The following is a 10947-nucleotide window of genomic DNA, read 5'->3' on the forward strand; positions in this document are numbered from 1 at the left end:
TAAAGTGAGTTGTATCGAAAAGGATATCTTGTATTATATTTAATGAGTTTGGCAATAGTTTCTATTCTCATCTGTCTTTTGTGAGTGAGTTCAAAACATTTTCTTCACTTTGTTGACTCACACATGAGCTGATAAACGGTAATTCTGCAGAAATGACTGGAATAAGGGTCAAATGTATTTTATCATGAATCCTTATGGTAATCAGGATTTGTAAATTGATACGAGTTGGAGATAGAAGCTTTTATTTACATGCAGCAACTGAAACGAATAGGCACAAAGCTGTCAACTGCACAACTTTGTGAAGAAGTTGAGTATTAATATTTTATTAACACACTTGTCCAAGGCTAAGAGGCATGCACACACGTGCCAAATATCTGCAGAGGGTGGGGACATGTGTAGAGGAACTGGGTAGCACCTCGAGTTTGGAAGCTGCTCTCATGGAAACTGGTAGGTAGTGCCCCACGTTGTCTTCAGTGGGTACGAGATGAGGCCTAGCTCAGTAAAACAGGAGTGTAGAAGTGTCAGTATAATGTATCACATAACATCTGGACAGTTAATCCTCGTTTCTCTCCTTTTATTCTTTTACAGACTTTCTGCATCTCCCATTTGAATCCTTAGCTATCTGCTGTTATCAGCCGGGGAGATAGTGTGTCATGTAATCCTCTCCCCTGAATGCTAAAGTGCTGTAATTTTGATGGCCAAGCTAATCTGTCTCGATAAAGTTTTATTTTTCCATTGTTAAATTCAAAGGGCAATGGCTACTAATTACAAGTGACCTCTAACCAAAACACTGGCTAGAGTTTATCACTGGTGCTGATACTGGTTAACAGTAATTCCAGCATCAGCAGTACTAGGCACCCCGTTTCAAGCTTTCAAAGAAACTTAACAGAATAAGGGGAGCCAGAAGAGAAAAAATATATATGCTCTGGGTAATTTGTCTGCTGCAAAAAATATAGTGAAATTGTACGGAGATTCCATTTGCTGTGCAATATACCCCTTACAAATAATAATTACAGAGATGGGGAAGAAAGAAAAAAAAAACCCAACATCATAAATATTTTAACTGAAAACAGCACAGCAAAAGGATACATAGGAAGGGTTGTTCTTGTAGACTGCCTGGTTTCCTGCTGCAGGCAGGTATAAAAAATCATTAGTGTTATTGTATATTAACAGCAAAAGATACTAATAACAATGACAATTTGAGAAAATAATTACTGTCCTATTACTGTCTTTGAGAACATTTGTTGTAAGGAAACATTAGACTCTGAATACAGCATAATAAAATTAATTTTTCAAAAATATCCCAAATTATTTCCCATCTTATATTTTGTCTGTAATGTTTGAATGGTTGATACTGTGGGAATTTTACAGAGAAGAGGTGAATTACAGAGTCTAGGGCCCTGTGTATTTATTACAGCAGCTGAAAACCTTGCTGTGCTTTTGCAGATGAGTGGATCTAAAACACTGCAGGATCAGAGCTCAGGCTGAGATCCTGATTAATACATGTATGTGTTTAAATCAAAGCAGGTGAAACATTATCTGCCCAAGTTTTGTGCAGATACCTGTGATTTTTAGACAGATTGTTCTACAGGACCACTTAGAGGTTTCTGCAAGAACTGTTGTAACATCTTAGACAGATGTAAGGTTGAGCAGTTTGCTTTGAAGGTTCGGCTCCTCTGGACAAGGGCAATGACACGGTGGAGGTGGACACCGAGTGGTGTCCGTTTCCCGGTTTACACAGTCACCCCTACATAAAAACACAAACCAAACCAGAAGAAGAACATCTGATGATCGATCTCTGTTTTTCTGAGACAGCATTAGGACTGAGGTGTGTTTCTGACTGGGAGGAGAAATGCCTTATCTTTCCCACATCCTTCTCTCCAGAACTTGTTTCCTTCCCTCTCTTTTTCCTTGTCAGAAGCATCACCATCCTCCCCTCTGCCAAACTTAGCATCATCTTTTCCTCTTCTGTTTCCTCACAGGTCTTGGTACTCCCAGGTATCTCTTGACACTTTTTCTTCATCTTACTTCTTATGTTCCTCCTTCCTTTTGTTTGCAGCTGCCAAAGCATTAGTCCACACTGTGGCAACCTTCCAGCTTGATACTGCAACCTCCTGTTTCCCAACAAGCTCTTTTCTCCCACCTACGTTCTGCTCTCTGTCAGCGTGACCCCTGACAAAATCCTGCATCTTTTGCTTTTCTTTTGGAAACGTCTCCATGCAGATTCCTGTTCTGGAGTCTCTCTATATGCCTAGTCTTTGTTTAGGTTTTGAAAATGTTCCCCACTTCCAGAGTTCCCCAGAACTATTGGCCTCAAACTTGCCATCCACTGAAAGAGAGAAATGAGGAGGAAAGAAAATGAACAGACCCTTGGGTCATTACAGTTTGTTCTGCTTCAAGCTTCCTTTCACCCTCATTACCTGGCTACAATAGGAGCCAGATTGGCCATTTCTTGATAACGGTTATTCTGTGTTTGCTCGCTCTGCTGGTGTACTCGGTCACGCAGCCGTGCAGTGAAGAACAGCAGGCAGGGAGCTGGCGGTGGTGGTACCCTTTCCAGAAAGTGGTGTCTGCTAATCGCAGAGCTCCCTGTAACGAAGAATCCTTTCTAACACAAATTACCCTGCTGCTGAGGTCAGTACATTTCAACAATACTTAATCTTTTTGTGTGTGTGTTTTCTTGCGCTGCCTTTCTTAACAAAAATAAAAAAAACCCAACCCCCTTTTTTTGTTAAGCATTCCTGTGCAGCGTTCCTCATCAGGAGAGCTCACAGTGCTTTAGCAAGCTGTCCCCGTCAGGGTACCTGTATGACGGATGCAGGAATCGAGGCACCTGAGGGAAAACCATTTACCCAGAGGCCTGTGGCAGGATGCGATCCCACACGCGGCCCAGTAGGTACAGAACTGACCAGAGGCACCGAGCAGTTCACGTGGCTTTTCACAACTCCCTTATGGTTACTTGCTGGCCTGGCCCACCCAAACCTACTTGTCTCTGTCAAATTACTCTGGCCCAGCTGCCAACGTGCAGTTTCTTACCCTGCAGCACAAATGAGGTAGCTAATTTATCTCTCTCTCATCAACAGATCTTGAATTACTTCACGCAGGGCATGAGGCCTCCACAGGGACATCTAGAGTAGAGAAACCAAAATTCATTCCTGTGTGAAGCAGCAGCCTGCGGCTCCCATGCCTGCCCTGCTGCGTGTCCTGTGGGACTGATGCTGGGATCAAGGGTTCTTGGTGGTAACCTGCTTGGGACTCTTGGGCTAGAGGGGCTGCCTGGGGCAGAGCTGAGTCCTGGGAGAGGAAAGGAAGGGGAGAAACAGCCCTGGAGAGATGGGGCATTCCTTGGACTCCTGGGGTGGGGCTGCAGAAGAGAGATACGTTTCTTTTAAAGACTCAGAGCCCTATTTCTGCCTTTTGCTCAGTATTCTGTGTTTTCTGAAGCTGGTTTTTAGCGTGGCATGTCATCTTACATGCTAAAGAGAACTCAGCCCTCATTCTAGACTCCTGGGCTCAAATGTAGGCATATGAAGCCTGTTTAATCTCATAAGCAAGTGTTCTGGTTTGCAGAGAAGCTGAGCACCCACATCTTCAGCTGAAGCCACTGGGAATGGCCAGCCGTCTCCTCCTTTCCCCCACAGGAGGGAACTAGATAGACAAGTTCTTGCTCTTTTTGTTCTTAGTCGTGTTGTTGTGAATTAACTTCCATAGACACTCCAAGTGTATCCAGATATTTTTCATGGAAAATGCCTCGGTGCTGTTGCTTGGGAGCATTGGCCCCTTGTCCAAGGCAATCCCTGCATTTATATGGATACAGCACACTAATATTAGTGCTTACCTGTCCTCCATACTCTTATTTTTTGCAAGATGTAGGCCCTGTGGATGCTCCACCCTTCCTCCCCCCCTGCAGGGTTTCACAAGCCACTGAGGGCTCAATTAGCACAGATTACTGCGGATGTTCATGCAGGAGAACCTATATGTCAATCTTATTGCATTAGCAATTTCCCACAGTGATGCACAATGAAAGCCTTTTAGGAAAAACAGATTTGAATGTGCTATGGTTTGAACACAATGAAATGCTAATGTGATTCCATGGAAAACTGCTAACATGATGTGTACGCAAAGCCTTTTGTGTGTGAAACATATCCCCCCATACGCACTTGGCCAGGTTTTCTCACCTGGGAGGAAGGAGAGGTGGCCGGCAGTACTGCTGCTCCCTCTCCAGGCCCGCTGTCAGCCAGAGAGGAAATACTTCTGGAAGTTCTTCCTTTTGTGTGTTTTATTGATGATCTATTGATCTGTATTTCACTTGCCAAGCTGTGTGATGCTAAATCTTTTGCAAAAGATGTCTGCTGTGTTAACACCATAACTGAGTAAGTGACCCTTGAGGCAGACCTCCCAGATCTCTCTCTCTCTCTGGGACCTTCTTGGGTGTGAGGCAGAGCGTGGCTGGGGGTGCCCTGTCGACGTCGGGTGCTGAGAGGCAACAGCCCCCCAAGCTAGCTCCCGGTGTCACAGGTTTTCTCTAACTTTGGGGCATGAGATACCTGGCACAACTAGGCAGCAGATCTCAGAAGCATGAGATGCAGTCCTTGCATGAGGAGAACCAGACACCAGGGTTTCCATCGCCAGGATCAGAGCTCGCAGATCTGCCAGCCTCCCCTCAGTTCTGTGCATTCCCACAAGAAATGAAGGTATTTGGCACCGTGCTGAACCTCACCCAGCTGGCTCTCAGGTCTGCTGTGAGGTAGATGAGGTGTGCTACCATACAAGATGAGGAAAACATTTGCTTTATCCGTTTCCCTGATGTGCACTGTAAATGTACAACCAGAGCTCCAAAAGTGCGTTCCTTTCTAACAACTTAAGACACTAAACTGTCAGTGTAGGTTCCCATCAGACTTGAGCGTCACATCCTTGGTGAAGTAATTGTTCTTTAGATGTATCCTTATTTACAACATTCTTAATGTCTAACTCTAAGCAAATCCTTTTCCTAAAATGGGTATTTGGGAATGGCTCCAAGAATGCCAGTGATTGCTAACGAGGATTACAGGATCCGATTAGTGTGGATATAAACTTTAGGCCAGCAATGAAGCCGAAATTCTTTTCTAGTCCCCTTCTTCCTTTGTGAAGTGTTTGTTCTGGAGGCACTTGGCTGCATGCTTTGTATTAGAGACCAGTCAGCATTTATTTTAAAAGCAGGAACTCTATTTTTTGCGTATTTCCAACAGTTCCATTTTTAGAAACACCGATGGGCCTTGCTACAGTTTCTTTGGGAATGGTGGGTATGCAAGGAATGCAGGACTGACTGTCTATAAAATGGGGATGACCAGAGCCATGAGAAGACATTTTGGCTCCTCCAGGGCAGGTTGATGCACCTCCCCATTATATCCCACTGCCTCCTGCCGTCTCCCACAAACACGTTTTTCGGAGCTCTCCCATGGCATGTGTGCTCCTTAGCCTCTGGCTCTGCGGGAGGAAGGCAGCTTAGAGAGGGGCTCTTCCTCAGAGCTGCCGGTCTGAGCCTGAGCAAGGCACCACAGGAAGGGATAAGGCAGGGACTGGGTGAATGGATCTTCCTCCTGCCCGTGGGGAGCAGGGCGTGGGGCAGTGAAAAGGATGTGTCCCTGTGGGACTGCATCTCAGAAACTTCGGTGTGGCCCAGCCAGGGAACACAGTGCAGTTCACTCCGTATAAACATCGCAGTCACTGGTTTCCTTTAAAAATTAATACCGAGGAAGGAAGTACAGTCAAAGAGAGATCAGAGTGATAAATTGGTCCAGTTTCATATTTTCGCACAGACTTTGGTTGTGGTAATTTTGTGGGGTGCCTTCAAATATTGTGGGAGATTTTCAAAGACACGAATCAGTGAGAACATCCAGCCCTCTGGTTTGGGTTTACCCTGAGCAGCAGGATGCAGGTAGCCCAGGGGCCAAAGCCTGTGTAGCCATGTTGGCCTAGTTCTGCACCTGAAGAGAGGGACTCTTGGTCTTAATAGGGAACATAATAGGGAACATAGGAATGAAAAGGCTCATCTCAAGGGGTTTTCCAGTCCCTTCTTCCTCCTTAAGGCCAGTGCAGTTATTCTTGAAGCTAGTTGTGCACTCACAGGCCTCCAGCAATGCTGACTATCCCAACACATAGCTATCCCATTCATGCGTTCTCCCTGTTTCTTCAAGCGGACACGAAAGACAGATTACCCCTATCTTGCTATTTGAGTGGTTCCACAAGATCAGAGAAATTATTTGAAGTCATAGATTTTTAGGCACTGGCATCAAATTTTGTCCTTATTTTATTCGGGAGGTAGTGAATTCAGTGAAGACTCCACAGTCTGGACAGGTGGCCAGAGAGGCATGAAGCGCTGTGAGATTTGCTCTTTGATATTGATAGCTTCACATAAAGTTCAATGTAGAAGGGCTTTCAGGGCAAACTTGAGAAAAACCAAGAAAATGAGTTTCAGAAGTTCGCATTATTCATTTAAGCTTATAGGAATAAACAATGAGATGTTGCCAGGGCTGTGTGAAACGTGGATAAATTTAAATCTCAAGTATCTACCTCCTATCATTGCAGCTGTTTTCAATTGGAGCAGTCCAGGGTCAAACCAGGAAGAAATTTCATTTCTTAATTAAAAGAAAATAACAACCTTCTTTACATCCCATTTAATTAAAACCCTGGGTGTCAGGTTCTGTGGTTGTGGAACAACTCGGTAACACTGTAATGAATAATTCATACACTGTATTTTGTTGGGTGCAAAAGACAGGGGTTTCAGATAGGTTCATAACAGCACGCTTGTTTGGCTGGTCCCAAGTACAACAAGAAGCGCCGAGGAATCCCAAAGGTTGTCGTAGGTGCCATGAGTGGAACGTGAGCCTTTTCAAGTGATTTACATGTGTCAAGAGTAACATGTGGCCACTGTTCCTGAGCCATGAGCTGATCACTGGAGCGGCAGCCACGGTGGCTGTGCAGCTCAGGCACTTCCACACCACTCTTCCGGAGTGAACACACATGTGAAACCTCTCCTGACCAGCTCTGGTCTGCTGTGCCTGAAAAACCCCGGTGCCAGGATTGGTGCCTTAGGATGAGGGTATGGGAGCAGTCCCAGGGCAAGGTTGGTGAGGTTCCTCACTCATTTGAGGCCCAAGTAGTTGTAAACACACTTTTATTTATTTATTTATTTAAAAACCCTTTCCCCTGCTAAGGTGTGGAAGATCCCCATAGCAAGCAGCAGTGATGATGTGGCCCGGGAAGTTCTTTGCCAGCTCCTGGGTGGCAAAACATTTGAAACCAAATCAAGACTCGATTTTACTGAGAAAACTTACATGCTTCTCTCTTTTGTTGGAGGTAGAAGTAACTGAATCAGTGATAGGTAAAAATAGCTAACCAAGTGCATGGCTACAGCATTCCTCTTTATGTTCTTTGACTGAAATAATTTTCTCCCTTCCAATTCTGTTGTGATTTAGTCACAGCCGAGCGGCAGACTTCCAGCTATAATTGTCTCACTACTCCGTTTTCCAGCCGCGCGCATCTCCAAGAACTGCACAGCTTATGTCTAGACGACCCTCTGAGAAATCTCCCTCTGTGCCCTTACTTAGCTGTTGCAGTGACACCGAGACTGATGATGTCAGCCATTTTCGAGACTGATAGCCATGCCTCTCACGGCTCAGTTAGCTGAGGCAGGCGCTCTGAAGGGAGGCAGCGTCTTGGAGCTTTATTCCAAGACCAGATGCATGCACACATCTGCATACACATGCAGTGACGCACGCATGCACAGATGCGCTTTTGAGGGAGGTTAGCCACTGTGCTTTTACACAGATGTGTTTTAAGCTTGTTTTCACTACCATCCATGCGGTTTTCCTTTTTGACTTCTGCATAAGGCATGGAATGAAATGTAACGAGGAGTGGTACAATTCCCCTGCTACGCCCATGGGAAATGAATTAGAGGGGAAGTTTATCACTGCGTTGGCCTGCAGAGACATTCTGCTGAGGGGTGATATGAATCTTCCCCAATGCAGTGGATCCTTTTTGCATTAAGCAAAATCTAAATTTTCTCAAAATCTTCCCATAGTAGAGGTGTCAGCATGCTGCCACACAAGATAGAGAGGAGGACAAGCTTAATTTCCACAAGCCCTGTAACCCCTCTTACTAACTTCAGTAGGACCTGGCTCAAGTCAGGAATCTGCAAGCCCATGATGATGGTGTTTCATCTCTTTTCCCTGCTTTTGGTGTGCCAGGTTCTTTAGTAGTGCAGTGAAAGTTACTGTAGTGGAGTTCCTGGAGGAACATGTTGTAGGAGGACCTACAGGCTAATACTACACAAAGCAAAACTAGGCCCTGCATACAGCTAATGCTGGGTGAGATGAGTCTCCCCTCAAATCTGAATGATTGCCAGGCTAAGACCCAGCAACATGGACATAGACTGAAGGGAACTAGGATACTTTTTCCTAATCCTAAACCCAGTTTTCACCCCCCAGTGTAGTATTAGCCTGTAGGTCCTCCTACAACATGTTCCTTCAGGAACTCCACTACAGTAACTTCTCCCCTAAAGCAAGCTTCAGATCTTAGGATAAACTCGGCAATGGAATAAAGATTTACAGCATGGAAGATTGTGTTTGGTCTTGACCAGTCACTTACCGGACAGATAGACAAAACCCTCCTTGTAGTCCCAGAGGAAGGAATCATGTTGGGGATGTACCCTGAATGATGCCTGACTCATGCTGACAATAGTACATCATATTGTCACTGAGGGAGATAGAGGTGACCAGACCAGGACTTGCATCATGGTCTGTCCCAGGACTTGATAGGTGTGGTGGGGTTATGATCAAAACTGTGACGCTTCCCTCCCCCCACACCACTCACAAGCGATGAACATTGAGAAACATGATGGATCATCAGCACAGAAAATACATCAAACGTGGTTTTGAAACGTTTCAATGCTGGAAGCTTCCAGCTGGGTAGGCAAGTTGCCTGTTGGAAAAGGCCTACAGCTGAAGCAACTACTGTCCTGAAAGATTGTTAAAATTAAATTGTGAATTGACATCTCTATCAGTACAGCCCTGGAGCAGAGTGTCTGCCTAGGTATTTCATAATGGACTATCTAAGCCTAGCAACACATGGCTTAGGCTGCTGAATAATATGCAGTATTATGTAATTTAATAACATTAAACTAGGATGTTCTGATAATATTATTTGAAAGCTGTTTAGTTTATTTAATACCATTTATATTTTGTATGTCAGTTGAATTCGGGGGAAAAAAGATTTTAGAAGAAACCGGGGGGAGCACGGTAGGAAATTGTGCAATGTATTTATCTGAGACTACATCACATGGTCTGCAAAGCACGGCTTTTGCTTTTATACACATAGCCTTGGCGACTCTCCCGCTAGCAACAATAGTGCTCAGACTCATACTGATGTCACTGTTGAGTTATTTAATTTGACTGAACGAGATTAATGTGTTTATTTAAAACCTTGGTCAAAATGGAAAAGAAAATCTTGGGACAATACTTTTACGTGAACATGTATGTTTTCATATCTGATGTTTGTAATGTTGCATTAACTTATCAGGGGCAGTTGTTTACACACGCTAACGCCTGGGAGACCCTCTCAGATAAGAAGTGTGAGCCATTTTCCCTCTCACCCTGGAGCAGAGACTGTTACACCACTACTACTCCTGTGGGCTTTCATCCCAGGCTCTCCTCGCTTCCTGCTGCTGCTTTCAGGGCTGATCCACAGAGATCCCAGCAGTGCTTCATTTTCTCGTGTGAGGATGGGCTCGGTGCTGCCAAGCCATGACAGCAGTGTGGTGGTGGATCCTGCCCAGGTTCTCACCGGGGCAGTGAGGGACAGGCACCTCCACTGCACAGGATGCCTACATGGGGCTGGCACTGGGCTCTGCAGGCTGAGCCTGCTCCTACAAAGGCTGGAGACTGCTTGCATAAATTTTATCCACATTATGTTTTACAAGCAGCTTGAGGGTTTTTTCCTGTGATAAATCATTCTGAACTTATTTCATTCTCACATGTACCCTCTAAGTGTTTGGAACAGACTTCGGTTTTGACTAAGAGGCAGTAGTAACTATCCAGTTAAATGCTCCCGGTCATTGGATTTTTACTAATATACAGCAGGGAAAAAATCTGGAATCTGAAGTTTCTCTTTGTGTGGTGGGACAAGTTTGGACTGTTCCGTGGAATTGATCGCTGAATGGCACAAATGGGGGGATTTCTTCCCTGCTCTGTCAAGAGCTCTTCTTGACAGTTGAGGAAAACTGGACGTACACTTAGATCAATAATGTAGAAATTGCATAAGGCAGAGCTCAGTGCTGTGGTGGGTGCCTGAAGCAAGGTGTGCCTGCTCTTCTTCCAGTTTTGTAGTCCCTTTGTTCATATTTTCTTGCAGCCTCCTGTCCACTGGTGCTCAAAACATGAATCCCCTGGGGGAATAGCAGCTGCTGCTGGGGCTTGTGACATGCCAAAGAGTCACTTTTGTGCTTTCTCCTCAGTGGGGCCAGGTGCTTCCGTCTCCCTAGCTCTGTGGAAGGCTTTTCGGAATTTGCGTCCCTGCCCTCATCATTGCTGCTCTTGTGGAAGAAGGGAAGAGCTCCTTATGTGTACATGTATCTGCATTTCTCAGGGTGCTGGGTGTCTTAAAGGGTAACACAGTGGGGCAGAGGAATGGGCATGAGAAGGGCTAGGAGGAAAACAGCTTTAGGCAGTCACTGGTCCTCGGCAAACACTGCATATTGTCTAAGAGGCTCTGATGCCCTGGGCCATGTGTGCTTGCCCTGCAGCGTGCTCCAAAGCTGTGTGGTGCTGAGCATATGAGACTATGCTGAGGAACCAGTCTTTGGGATTGGCCTCCTGTCTCCTCCTGTCTCAATATGTTGTACCTGTGCCTGTACTCAGTGTCCTCAAGTGCCCTTTGAACTCTTACAGTTTAAGGAAACTGCAGAATAAT

This window comes from Numenius arquata, chromosome 1 (genome assembly GCF_964106895.1).
Source record: "Numenius arquata chromosome 1, bNumArq3.hap1.1, whole genome shotgun sequence".
NCBI classification, from domain to species: domain Eukaryota; kingdom Metazoa; phylum Chordata; class Aves; order Charadriiformes; family Scolopacidae; genus Numenius; species Numenius arquata.